At 38.1% G+C, this 14,207-nt stretch overlaps 1 long non-coding RNA gene across 2 annotated transcripts in view; it reads left to right on the forward strand.

Annotated features, from left to right (window-relative positions):
- Positions 1-1,331: 1,331 nt before the first annotated feature.
- The window catches only part of LOC148216325 (uncharacterized), a 32,557-nt gene continuing 19,681 nt past the window's right edge, over positions 1,332-14,207 (forward strand). For both annotated transcript variants that reach the window (XR_015795737.1, XR_015795738.1), the window contains exon 1: positions 1,332-1,522. This is a non-coding gene — a long non-coding RNA (uncharacterized LOC148216325). The remainder of the gene's footprint in view (positions 1,523-14,207) is intronic.

The following is a 14,207-nucleotide window of genomic DNA, read 5'->3' on the forward strand; positions in this document are numbered from 1 at the left end:
TTTGGATCATAGTCTTTCAAATATTTGAAAACTGCAACTATGTCTCCCTTTAAACGTCTCCAGGCCAAACATATCTAGTTCTTTGAATTGGTCCTCAGACTGTTATCATTCTGCTCCCCCTTATTTCCCCTCTATGTATGATCTGGTTTCTCAATGTTTTTCTTAAACTTTAATACTAAAACAGTAGTCCAGATATAGCCTAACCAGCCCAGAACAAAGCAGAATTCTGGCTTTCTTCAATCTGGACATTATGCTTCTATTAATGCTTCCTAAAATTACTCTAGATTTCTTTTACTGGATTCTTCACACTGCTGGTTCATATTGAATTTGTAATTGATTAAGATATAATGCCCCTATGTCCTCCCAGACTGTGTTGCTCAATTAGGAGACTGTCCTTCAGAGCTGATGACCTCCAGATATTATGGGATATAATTCCCATCATCATCATGCAATAGAGATGGTGGGAATTATGTTCAGATGCAACTGAAATTCAACAGTTTGAGGAGAGCTGCACAAGGCTAAAAGATGATTGATTGTGATTCATTCACAGCTGAATTCACACAACACACTTAAAGGGGTCAGTTCAAGAATTAGCAGGTAATTGTGAGCTGCCCAGAGTCACCAGTTGGGGAAGATGGGCGGCATACAAATTTAATACATACATACATACATACATACATACATACATTCACATAATATGTTTGGCCTGGTTATTGATGATGATTAATGCTGAGGTTGTGTTGATCCTTTAATACTGTCCTAGGTATTTGTCATTTTTCTTTTGCCTTTTGGTATGCATGCATGCACATACAAGGCTTGGTTAGTTATAATCTTTCTCTTTCATGGTTTAGTATGATGTGTGAACCCAGCCCTTTGGGTTAACTTAGGGTTCAGTATATTATTCAGAGGTAGAAAATGGTTGAAACCAGGAACAAGGATCAGCATATTGCATGAATCCTTGAGTTTTTCTAGATGAATGGGATCTGAATCCTGGCAGGTGTCCTGATTTGAATCAACTATACACCTTACCTTCTGGCTAGTAAACTTAACAACCTATATCACCAGCAAGAAAAACAAAAAGAAACAGTTAATAACCTCTAAAGTTTGAGGAACAAGACATTCCATGATGTTTTCTGTATTCTTTGTGAGTGCAACAGGGAAGGTCACAGTATTATTGATAATGTAGAAATAAAATTCTAAACTATAAAGTTCCATGTATATGTTTTCTTTCTCCTTTCCTCTCCCCTTTTCCCATAGTGGTAAGGAGATTGTTCTAGGAACTCCAGTTTTAGCTACACTTATCCAACAAGCTAAGATAAGCAAATCACAGTTGAAAACGGAAGCAAATACTTTTGCTCCTCATTACTGTCCATGAGAGGAATTCAGAGAGTTCATAAGCCTAAGATTCCTTTCCATAGAACTAAACCATCATGTTTTATGACACCTGAATGCAACCACTTGTTTGTGCACATTAAGCTCAGGCAAACAAGCTGATCTTCTCAGAATTCAATTGAAAGACAACGTGAGTAACGTCTTTCACCACCTGATTCTATCTTTGTGTGTGTGTCTGTGTGTGTGTGTCTGTGTGAAAAACTGGAGTGCTATTTTTTTTCCCCCTCATATATCTCCAAGTTGCTAGTTTTATGTATATAGAAAACTATATACATAGAGTTTTTGTCCTGGAGAACATTTAGTTACCCAGTTTGGCTATGCAGTTGTTGACTTCCCTGTTGGATTCTCTAGAGTTCTGCTTGGGATCTTTTTTGCCTGTCCCTGGGGGGGAAGGATTTGTGTTTGCCTCTAGTCGGCACTGATGGATGCATTCAGGGCATTTGTGTCTGTCTTGTGCAAGAAGCTTATGAGGAGAGAAGCGAAGGGTTGGAAAGAACTGAGCGAGCATCATAAAGTCAGAAGAAGGGCCTCTGTGCTTAATAGGGAATCACAGACAGCCATTGCCAAAGTAGCTGAGGAGCTGCCATAAGGTTCCCTGCATGTGTAATTTCAATAATTGGCCCATAATTAAGTAATTATTGGAGAAGAAGGTGCCACAGGCATGGGAGGTGTTAGTGTCTGCATGGAGGCAACCAGGCTCATAAAAAGCTGCAAAAGTGTATAACCTTCATTTGGTGCTTCCTGCAGCTGTCAAAAGAGGAAAAAGTGGGGTATGTACTGTATGTTTGAAAGGAGGCAAAGAATGGACCTCTGGAAGAGGAGGCTGGCTGCTTTGCACACTTTCAAAATTAGAAGTAGGTTTTGCCAGAGAAAAAGTGACTTTTGCAACTAGAGAGGCCCCATCACAAATTGGCCTCACCAGGATCTAGTTGTCAAATTATGTCATGTCACATTTATCACTCTGAGATGACCTTGTGGATCTGTCAGCACAGATTCTTTTCTTCCAACCTTTCATGGTATGCTGATAGTTTTTAAAAAATGGGGGTGGGGTGGGGTGGTTTATATTATTTCAGCGGTTGGCTGTATGAAATCTGGAAAATTTATTCTGTAAAGATAAATGTGTAAAACGGTGATTGCAACGTTCTCAAAAATAGATGTCTGAGAATATACCTGATTAATAAAAGACATATCCATAGAGGCATTTTTAGAAATAAGTTTTAAAAACCTAATTTTTAAATACATTAATCACCCAGATTTGTGGGGGGAAAGTAGCTGGTGCATACTGAAAGGTAACAAATCTGCATTGTAATTGAGCATGGAAAAACAAACCTATTTTTCCACTGACTGTGGAATCTGCATTAATGAGTGGGGAAATAGAGCCAGCTGTTCATACCCACACCAGTTTAATTAATCAAGAATAAGAAGTTGTTCTTATGCACTTTCTCTTGCTTTGTAGCACCCTTGGGCAGCCTGCTTTATTCTAAACATGGAGATTTTAGACTTCTGTAGTGTGTTGAAAGGTGTTGGGGAGTTTATTCTGAGATGTGCTGTTTAAGATGTCTGTATTTGTGAGACGACACGGAAAATATTTTGCAGTACCAAATAGAAAAAAAAATAATTAGAATCCCTTTCCTCTTCAGCCACTAGATGGGACATAGGGTAGATCTTGATTGTGCCCTTCCTTTCTTCCTTTTCAGAAATACCAGAATTAATATCAATGTGCACATCACTATCAGCGTGTAACTTGTTTTCTCCAATTCTCATAGAGCATCTAAGTATGTATACTTTTATGCTTATATAAATGGCTGAAGTGATTCATTGAACTAAGTTCCCATCAGAATCCACAGGATAAATTAATCATGACTTGAATTAAGTCAATTTGTCCTATCCATTATCAGATGAAATATGTGGGGGTGGGGCTCGCTGCAGTGATTTCTCTACCCTAATGCTGATTCACTGTATGTGCTATACATTTTAGGATGAAGGTAACTATCAATCTACTCTGAGGGCAATGGATTCTGCTGATTATCATCTCTCTCTTTCTCTGTAGATATACTGTATGTCTTGTGCCAAGGGTGTGTGAAGCTATGAATGGACACACATGAAAGAGGGAGTACGTGAGACTTGCTCATACTAGGTCATAGAGACAGAAGGGCTTGTTCTAGAAGATCTCAACCTATGCATTATGCTGAAAAAGACCACAGTGGTGAATCCTAAGACAATGCAGCAAAATACTGTTCTCACCACAAGAGATGTTCCCAAACTGATAAGGAAATGCCACTTAAGTGGAAAATCACCAAGAAGCGTGAGAAAACTACCAAGCTGGGATTAACCTAACCTTGTCAGAAGTTATAAAAGTAGATGGGATGTATAATAAATTCAGAGCTACTGTATAGAAGGAGGTACCATGAATGGTGGCTTTTTTCTTAGTTCTTTTGGAACTCAAACCTAGCTTGGTTAGCTAGACTTTGAACTGCATTGCATGTGTGTGAATGAATGAGAGTGAGATAGAGAGAAGGATTTAAAGCTTTAAGTTCAAGAAGTGAGCAATAGCAGTTATAACTTGCGTTAGTTTCCATATTCCTGAATGTCTAGATAATAGCAACAAATAGCGCTGGCAGTATCATTAAGAACTTCTCTGTGACGATGCCTAAAAGATACCCCTTCAGTAACTTATTCTAAGAAGTTTAAAAATCCAGTGGTATTATAGGCAAGGATAGTTTATTTTTATTAGCCGGTACAGGGAGAAAGAAGATGCAATAGTTTTATTTGAATAAGTATTGAAAGAAATAGTTTTGAAGCTGGTAGAATCATCAGTGGTCCCAGGTTCCAATTTGATCTCACACATATTCCTTGCTTGACTCCAAGGATCCAGCTGATCTTCTCTGTTGCGTCATGGTTATGGTATTGGAGAATGAAAAAGAAAACCCAGGATCAAGTCTAGGCCTATCATATCTGCACTGCCCCAATAGGTAGACAGACCAGGAAATCAACTCCACAGGAAGGCTAAAACTATTTTTATTGAGATTAACTATAATAACAGAATCTTGTAAATTTGATTGGGCTGTACCTGCTCCTCCTTCTTACACTTCAGTCAATTACGGAGTCTGCCTGAGCTACTTCCGGATGATATCTTGTTGTTCTGGACTTAAAAATGCTTCAGCCCCTTTTCCCTAGATAACGGTTCCTGCATATCTCTGTCGAGGTCATCTACAGAAACCTCCTTTCTTGCGGTTTAAGGTTTAGGACAATGCTTTGAAAGTGCTGTTTTTGAAATCCATAAAGTTTATTGACTTGTATGTACTTTAAAACAAATCCACTTTGTGGTAGCAAAATCCACACAATCTCATGTGTGACAAATGCTTTGAGAAGTCGGTGTTCCAGGTGATATGAGAGCAGTCCCCTTTTCCCCTTCAGAAATGGGAAAGGGGAAGGAAGGAAATGGATTATCTTGTTGGAAATCATTTACTCTCCTAGGGGGAGAAACAAGGTAGCTGCCACAGTTGAAAAAAAAGAGTCAATTTCTGCTGACATGTTCCTGCATAAGGCACAGCGATTAAAAGGACATAGCTGAGAGCCTCTGTCTGAGCCAGAATGACTTGCAGCCAATAAAAATTGCAAGGGGAAAAGGAGAGCATGGCTAAGAAAGGTTTTGCATCTCCAGCTGTGCAGCCAAGGGAAACTGAGAGCAAATGACATCACTGGATGGGACAGGAATGAAGAACTTTTACAGATGCTCCTACAAGAGCCTGGCAGTGAGAGCAGCCAGGGAGAGGCAGCAGAGAATCAAGACGGGCCCAGAAGGTTTGGCTGAACTTACAAAGAGCAACTCTTCTGTCGAAGGAAATTGAAAACTCACTGACCTGCAGTTTTTCAGCCTCCAAATGGGGAAGATGCTGATATTCTGAAAGGAAGATATATCCAATTAATCCCTTCTTTCTGCCACTGATATTGTGTCCAGTGTTCTATTAAGAGCAGAGTTATTGAAAAGGTACCACCTTTACCTGGGGCCTGTGCTATAATTGCTCATTCGTTATCTCTGCAGGTCATGAGGGGCAAACGACGGTCACCATCCAAAACTCTTATTATACACCTCACAGTGCAGTGGTGAGGAAAAGTAATATCATTAAGTTATCATCAGAGTAGCCTTCCCCAACTGGGCATCTGCCACATGGACTTCAACTAGGGATACCATATCTGGGCTGCAAACATGGCCCCTTGCGATCAATTAGTGCAATCTCCAGACCTTTGTAGTTAGGAGCACCACTAAATGGCAGAGAATTACTGGAATTCAAATGCCATGCTCCTGGATAGGACCAGCTTAAAGAAAGTCATATGAACATAATTAAACATAGTGGAATAGAAGGCCTGTTGCAGACTGAGACTGTTCAAGAGCCAAGCTGTAATTTCAGAAGCAAGCAAAATAAAAATGGGAAATGGGGAGAGGATATTGGCATGAAGGAAAATTCTGGGATTCATCTTTGGTTTTGAAAGCAAAAGCCTCGGCAGTGAGGAGCCGATCACAGACAAATCCATATATGAATGCAGAATTCAGCGAGTAAAAAACGATGAACTTCCAGGAAGCAACAGAGTTTCAACAGAACCAAAGCAATAGAAGTACCAGAGTTTCTAAACAGAGGCCTGTGGCAGTCCAACAGATGAGCACAGGCTTATCTATATAAGCCATATATACTGTACATAATACAAAACAACCACAATCCACAAAACCTAGATGAAAAGGGATCTGGGTTTGAGCTAGCTGCTAGGCCCCTTCCATACAGAACTCTAATTAAGTCTGCACCCTGCCCAACCACAACTTTAATATAAACTAAGCTGAAAAGTCTAATTTACATCTGGTTTGCTATGGTACAAGCAACAACATTTCCATATTATCCCCTATTCTATAACCTCTGTATATATTATTTTTCTTCTATACCTCTTTATCATTAAAAACAATCCCCAAGCTTACATGGTAGTTAGAGATTAGGGTGTAGGAGTGGGAGTAAGCGCAGAGAGACCCAGTTTCAAGTCCATCTTCAGCCCTGGAAAATTGCTGGGTGAAACTCATTGGCCAACCTCATTCTCTCAGCCCAGCCTCCCTCAGAGGGTTCTTGTGGTTGGAGATCAAATGAAAGCAGAGTCCCCCAAGAAGCCACCTTGGATTCTTAAAGGAAAAGTTGGAGGATGGGTGGGAATACTAATACTAATAATAAGCAGATCCTCTAATCTGTTCTTAGCTTGTGTTTTTTGAGTTTCGTATTTTCAAAGAAACATTTTTGCAGTAATTGGCACAGTAGTGTATCTGCTAAGGAAGTTCAGGAATTCTACTGCAGAAACTCTCTGGGTTGAAGAGATGGAGGGGTGGGCACTGAAGGGGGATTCATGAGAACCATTTCATTTCTGATGTTCACAATTCAAGTGCTCCTACCACTTTCAGAAAACAGCAAGTTGTAGAATGCTGGAAGCCACACCCTATTACTGATTTTCCCCATCCCTAACATTTGATTGAGAATACCAGGATTCATAGAAACATAATCTAAAACCTCTATGACATAGTCTGTCTGTAGCAGGTGGCAGCATGGACCCAATCCTGACTAATCTCCCCCAAACAAAGCAAGGTCAGACCTGTTAGTGCTTGGATGGGAGACCACCAGAAATTATGCAGGCTTAGGTTAGATAGAGAAGGTGGCAATTGGAAATTACGTCCATGTTGCTGAGAACCAAAGTACAGGAGCATTTCCATGTATGCTAGAGGAGTTGAAGTTGTCTCAAGGGAGTGTTTCTTTATGATCTCCATAATTTCTAGCCTTCCTCTGAACTATTTCCTAATTAATAACATGCCTCTTATAATTGAGTTATTTTTTTATCCATGCTGCATATTATTGTTTAATGGCAAACTCCTATTCCAAGTAGAAATGTATGTCCAAAGAAGCATCCATCCATCTCACTGGACCCTGGATTATTGATGATTCATTGATATTTAGATCAGGGGTAAGCAAGATGGTCCTCCTTCTATTGAAATGTCTATAAAATCCAGGCAGAATGCCCAGTAAACAAGGATTCTGAAAGATGGATTTCAAAAGATCTGAAGGCTACTGCAGTTCCTACCTGTAATCTAGAAATGAGCTAACTATATGTAGAATCATTTATGTTCCAATCACTATCTTAGTAGTTTTAGTTCATAAGATGCCTTGTGGGAAACCCATTTTAAAAAGGTAGAAGTCTTTAAAAGAAAAGTCCTTACTTCTAAGTATAGGTCGGATACCTATACTTAAAAAGTGTGACTTACATGCTAGGCAGGGAAAGATAAGGGCCTCAATTCTTCCTAAGAAGCAGTTGGTAACTGTAATCTTGTCTGCAACAAAATTCATCAAAGGGCCACAGAGCAAGTGGGCCAGCCCATAACAGAGTTAGCACCTGTGATGTGGTACAGACTTGCAAAAATTGGTGGGGAAGGAGGAGGAAAAGGAAGGGGGAGCAGGGCGGGAGAGAGAAAGGGCAGAAAAGAAAGAAAAGCTAACTGGGAATAGAAGGAGGAAGAGTTCAATCAGATTTGTAAAGGGCATAATTTACAAAATCCATCACATATTTTACAAGGCTGGGATTTACGGATTAGCCTGTAATACTTAGGCGGCTTTTTGTAATAAAAACTGAAGCTGTGGCAGCCTTGGGAGAGCAAAAAGGAACGAAAAGAACAGCAGCCTTTCTATCTTGCTTTCATTTTCCCAGCATTTTTTCCCCTGATCTAGGCTGTGCCATTAATCTGGGCTTTATCTGCCTATGGAGAAGGATTGAGCTCTTTATTGGATTTTTGTCAAGAATAAAAGATTTAGTTTGGGATATTGTGGAAACGATTTCTGTGGTATTACGCCATGTAATAAATGAAACAGCAGGGATCAATTCCTTTCTTCCAGTATGTTCAACAGGCTGTTTGAAATATGCTCTACAATTATTGTTTATTGAGAGATAGACATACATATATGAACATGCACTCACCGAATTAGGGCAGATAATTATCAGAGCTGCCACATCTGATCACAGTCAGTCTGTCTACAGTCCAACATTCAGTTTCAAAATATGAATTGCTGTGGATGCCTCAGATTCAAATTGAAGTGCCTGATGTTTATAGAACAATTCGTTGTCTGAAAAAATTGTGCTTCCAATCATCTCCCAAATATGGACATTCCAAGTATGTGTTCAATAACCTGTCTGTGGTTACAGGTGGTCTCAATAAGAATGTATGACTCTCTCCTAAAAACACAGTGTTGCTAAATGTTGTGTGTGTGTTGGTCACAGACATTACAATTAGGAAGCACTGTAAAACCTCTAATCAAAACATTGATAATAAACAAATCATAGAATCTCTTGCAATGTTTAAATCATAGTTCTAGAAGATAAGTCAGCCTTTCCATCACTAGTGTCCTCCAAATATATTAGACTACAACCGTAGCATATGGAAGATTGTAACTTGGAATAGAAGAGGAGTAAATGCTAAAGAACATGAATTAACAAATGAAATTATATTAAACTAAGGGAACAGGGAAAGATTGAATAGATCTGAATGAATGTGGCCTGATCTTGTGGAATGGACTTAATGAATACGTCTAGAGAAATGCAGGTTTAATTTTGAATTGAAGGACTGAAGTATGAATTGTTATCTAGACTGTTATGGGAACATATGCTCCAGTAAAATGGTAATAATGAAAGAACCAAAGATAAGCTTTTGGAAAAAATCTACAACATTCTGAATGAATGAGATCCATGGGAAAAATCATTCTGCTAGGTGGAAGAAATGGATGGATGGTGTCACAGGGTATGTTCGAAAGGTCTGATTGAAGAAGACAGTGCAAAATAGCCTTCCAGTTTCTCTCCTCCCCATTTTAATTTAAGCTACTGATAAAACACATAACAGAAGTACTTTCATTTCCAGCTAAGCTTCGCTAGTAGAATTTACAGCTTCTAATTGCTCTGCATACCAATGGAAACAGTTTCACCCTTCTCTTCTTTTATGAAATAAATACAAAAATACAAGTGACAGCATTTTTTTCTGCATCCCAACTTTCAGCTCTAGTCAACTCTAAGCATGTTTATGTGTACAGATTATGATCTAAACTTATTTGCATTCTATTGTAATGTTATCCCTACACACTTTCCCCAATTCTAGAGTTAAGAAAGGGCAAATAGGCATTAGTGGCAAGTTTTCCTCTCCTCTTTTTCTTTCAATCAGAGGATGGTGATTCTTTGACAAGTAAAACCTTTGGTCTTCCTTCTTTTGTCATCTTCGACCACTGAGGGTCATCTGCAATGGGTAGATTAGGATCCTACACTCATCCCCTTCATCTTCAGCACTCTGCCCCTTAATTGTGCCCTCAAATGCTTCATGGATTTCAGACTACTTTAGAGGCATATCTGCAGTTACCATTTAAGCTGCCCCTGCCCTGTGCCCATACTGGATTGACTCTAAACTGGCTTGGAGAAAATCCTGTCCAAACTGAGACACAGTTTGCAAGGTACTAATTGTGAATTGCAGACTACCACATCTTCCTATTGAACAATTCCTTTCCTGGGAAGAGAAAGATGCCATCCCATCTTTCTCTTCCAGAAAATTGATTGTCAATTGCTTTCCTTCCTGCAGGTGGACTTCCTGGATATATACACATACATTTGTGTGTTTGTGTGCATGTGTGTTGGTATAATAAGCAATGTTAAGCTAAATTTATATATGCAATGCTGAAAGATCAAAATATAGATACATTCAGGCACATGGGCTATGTGGAAGTGAAACTTATACTTCAGGTGACTGGAAAAATGGTAAAACAGTAAAAACCTGGACTTTCATTTAAAAAAAAAAAGTCTGGGGGAAAACTACCTACTCAAGAAAATAAAATATCATAGTTAAAAATCAGATACTTTGGGGCCAGGTCTTGAACCAGTAATGTTTACTATGCTACATAAAGTTTTTAACCACTCTGCTATTTCAGCAATGCTGATAAGTCAAGAAATAGAACCTTTTAGAGTGCTTTATTTGTTTATTTATTGTTTTATTTTTCAAATTTAGTCACTGCCCATCTTACTCAAAGAGTGAGATGATAAGCCCTGACTCAGTTGAAGGGCAGTCCTTGCTCTGCAAAGTAGCCAGTGAACTGCTGAGATTAACCAACAACAAACTGAAGTTCTCTATCCCAAATGGACAGAAACATTCAAGCACTAATTCATACATTTTAGGATCTCTAGCTGACCTTTCTCTGGACTGAAACCAACAGTCCATCTTCAACAGTCAACAGAGCTGTTAAAGTCCATGTAAGCCATTTTAACTGTTAGCTATCGTCTACCTTAGCTAATAGCTCTGAATGTGGGATAGACCATTGTTCAATAGTGCAAAATAATGTGGGTTTTATTCAGAGAAGGTAGAAAGGAATGTTGAGCCATTATAGAAAAATATCTAAGTCCTGGGGAAGTAGAAAGCACGAGAAAGAAATTCAGAATAATTCTACCTTGATTGTGTTAGGTATAAGTTGAGGTAAAGAGGTGATTTGACAGGCTTTCAAAATTCTGTTACAAAACTCTAAATGCATTTAAGTACATTTCAAGACTCCTAGTAACTCCTGTTTCCTGCCTCCTTCAAACAACTGACTGTTAGTGAAAAGAACAGATCTTGGTGAACATGGACATGGAAGAAAAGAAAAGAAGTGAAAGAAATGTGAGTGAGAGTAGAGCAACTATAGGAAAAGAATGCACAAATCCTGTATGAAAAGGTTTAAGAAGTTAGATTAAATTCCTAACAGAATGATTAAAAAGTGAACATAAGAAAAAAGATGTGGAATTTGCTTAGAATAGAGTGGGGAAAAAAAATAAAGTGTCACAGAAATGAGTGACTAATAGGAAGTAGGAAAAACGATACGAAGGATGAAACAGTGGAAGAGTATGTAGATGAAAAAAGTACATAGAACAGAATGATTATTGCAAATAATGAAGATGAGAGAAAGGTATTTTATGTATAGCGAGAAAAAATATAGCTGCAGCAAATGTGGTCAAAAAGAGCAAGAAATAGTTAAGATTAAAAGAGGCACAAATTTAAAAATTTTGTTTGGGAAATGGGAGAAGTGGGTTAAAGAAGGAGAATCCAGAAGATTGAATGAAATAAAAAATAATAGTGATGATTTGAGATGAAAATGAAATGAGGGAATGCTAGAAGGAGCATTTTAGAGATTTGTATAAGACTAACAATAATATATTGAAAACCGGAATTGAAATGAATACAATAAATGTAAACATCCCTCCCCCAAAAAAGACTGATCAAGAGGAGGTCATAAATTTTGTAAGAATGTTGAAAAATTTAAAGGCTGCAGATATAAATAGTATAATTGGAGAAATGTTAAAAATATGGATGTGGTTTGGTTATTCAGAAGCTCTGCAATTTACTATGGGTTTGAAGACATTTGTACCTGATGATCAGAAGAATCCTCTACAAAAAAAATGCAAAATATAGAGAGGGATTACAGGTAGTCCTTGCTTAACAACAATTTGTTTAACAATGGTTCGAAGTTATGATGGCCTTGGAAAAAGTGCTTAACAACCTGTACTCACACTTATGACTGTTGCAAACTGTCGCACCACCCCCTGTGGTCACATGATTGCAATTTGTGACCTTTTTTACGATGGTCGTTAATTGAATCACCAAGGCAATTAAGCAAATCATGTGGTTATTAAGTGAATCATGTGGTTGTTAAGTGAATTCTGGCAAAAAACTTCATTGAGAAAGCTGGATTCGCTTAACAACCATGTGATTCACCTAACAACCATGTGATTCACTTAACGACCACCCCTTAACCAATTTTCCAGTCCCTATTGTGGTCATTAAGTGAGGACTACCTGTAATTTGTTAAATGTTTCTGGGAAAGTATACAGCAGAATTCTGCTTGAAGGGATATGAAAGATGACAATGAGGACAATTTGGAATGTGCTTCATGAATGTTTTGCATGAATTGAAAGCCAGTTGCTATACATGATATTATTGTACCTAGCATTTGTCCTGCTTAGTTGCAGGCTATGGTTGTTATGCACTGCACTTTCTGCAGTTCACAAAGCAAAATCACTTGGGGGCTTCCGGGGAAGAAATCTTTGATTGAACACAGTTTTGTTCTTTGTGGAGAACAAGTCCAGCTCTTTGGAATCATCTCCAGATAAAAGAGATTGACAGGATCACCCACAGGTACTCCTTACAGAGATTCCCTGTGAAGAGATTGCAATCTAGCAATCTCTAGCATGCGGAGCACTCTGGGAGTCAAGAGAAACACTGAGCCCAAGCTGTGGTGGGGAGCCTTCAAAAGGACACTAGATTTGCTTTACTTCCTCTTTTAACTAACATCGTAAACTGCCTATTTGTGATTTATTTGGCAATTAAAAACCTCCTGAAAGACAAGTTGCTGTACACTGGGAGAATTTCCTACTATCCTGGGAGAAAGAAGACCAAAGTAGTTTAAAGATCAAAAAGAAATATTTTAACATTTGGAAACAGCAAAAGGGAATTAAGAATGTTGATTGGGGACAATTAAGAGGCTAGATGGATTTGAAACAGCTTTTTAAAGGATTGTTTTAAATGTTTAAGAAAATACAGTAAGTGAATTTGGATTTAATTGCAAGAAAATCTGACCTGGAAAAGTTTTGCTTCTGAAAATAAGCACAAAATAAGACGGAGCTTACAAGGTCAGAGGGAATGGAGACTAATGGAATGTATCTCTCTTAACATAATAGAGGAGTATCCTTCTTTCAAAGAAGAATTTTTTGCTGTTTGGAATCAGTTTGTCCAGGAATTATTTGTAAAATTGGGACTAGCAGAGGATGTAGAAGAAGAAAAGATTTTACTGGATAAAATAGCTGGGGAGGATGACTTGAATAAGGATTCTAAAATGGACTTTAAAGAAAAGTCAGATTATAAGAGAGACATGGAAGATATGGAAAAAGATGCTGTGGACAAAGCAAAATCATTCATAGCAATAAATGATACATGCACAAATTCACCTATGTATTATTTTGATTATATAACAGTAGCTGATTATTACATGAATGAAGTTCCTAAACTTAGTATCCTAAAGATAGGAAAATTAATGGAGACATTTTAAAAAATGTAAAAGTTAGTGGAAAAGTAGTAGGTGGAATGTGATCTGTTGCAAGAAATGAATATTTGTTGAAAGAAGCAAAAAACGGCTATACATACACACATGTGCTTCTGCCTATTTTACTATATGGAAGTGAAAATTGGCTGTATTGGCTGTTTTCAGCAAAACAAAAGCTGAATGCAGTGGGAGTGGAGCGCTTAAGATGTAATAAAATAAGAAGCAAATGGATGGGTGCTAAAGGAATGGTGATTAAATATAAAATATATAAATTAAACGTAAAAGTGAGTGACTGGTAAGAAAGAAGTAAGTTGAGGTGGTTTGATCATAAATAGAGAATGAATGAGGATTGAATCATAAAACAGATATCTGAAGGCAGATATGGGTTGAGAAGAAGGAATAGAGTTGATGAAATCCTGAAATGAGAGATAAGAATGGTGTTGGTGTATCTGATCTCATGCCTTGAATTTGTCTGGCCTAGCTCTTCTTACTCTCTTTCTGGGCTTTTCATGTTTCTTACTCTGATAAGGAATAACTTGATGGGTATGTACAGTATGTGCGCATTGTAAGGTTTACCCCATTCGTCTAGAGAAACTCTCGTGACACGTGTGTTCAACAAAGAAGTTTACTCAAGCGTAACGTACGTAATTACGAACAAAGCCAGGACTGGCTTGGCACATCTTGTGATACAATTTATAG

This window comes from Python bivittatus, unplaced genomic scaffold (genome assembly GCF_059951505.1).
Source record: "Python bivittatus isolate LINGU-HERP-01145 unplaced genomic scaffold, Pbiv_v1 ctg000220_np1212, whole genome shotgun sequence".
NCBI lineage: Eukaryota > Metazoa > Chordata > Lepidosauria > Squamata > Pythonidae > Python > Python bivittatus.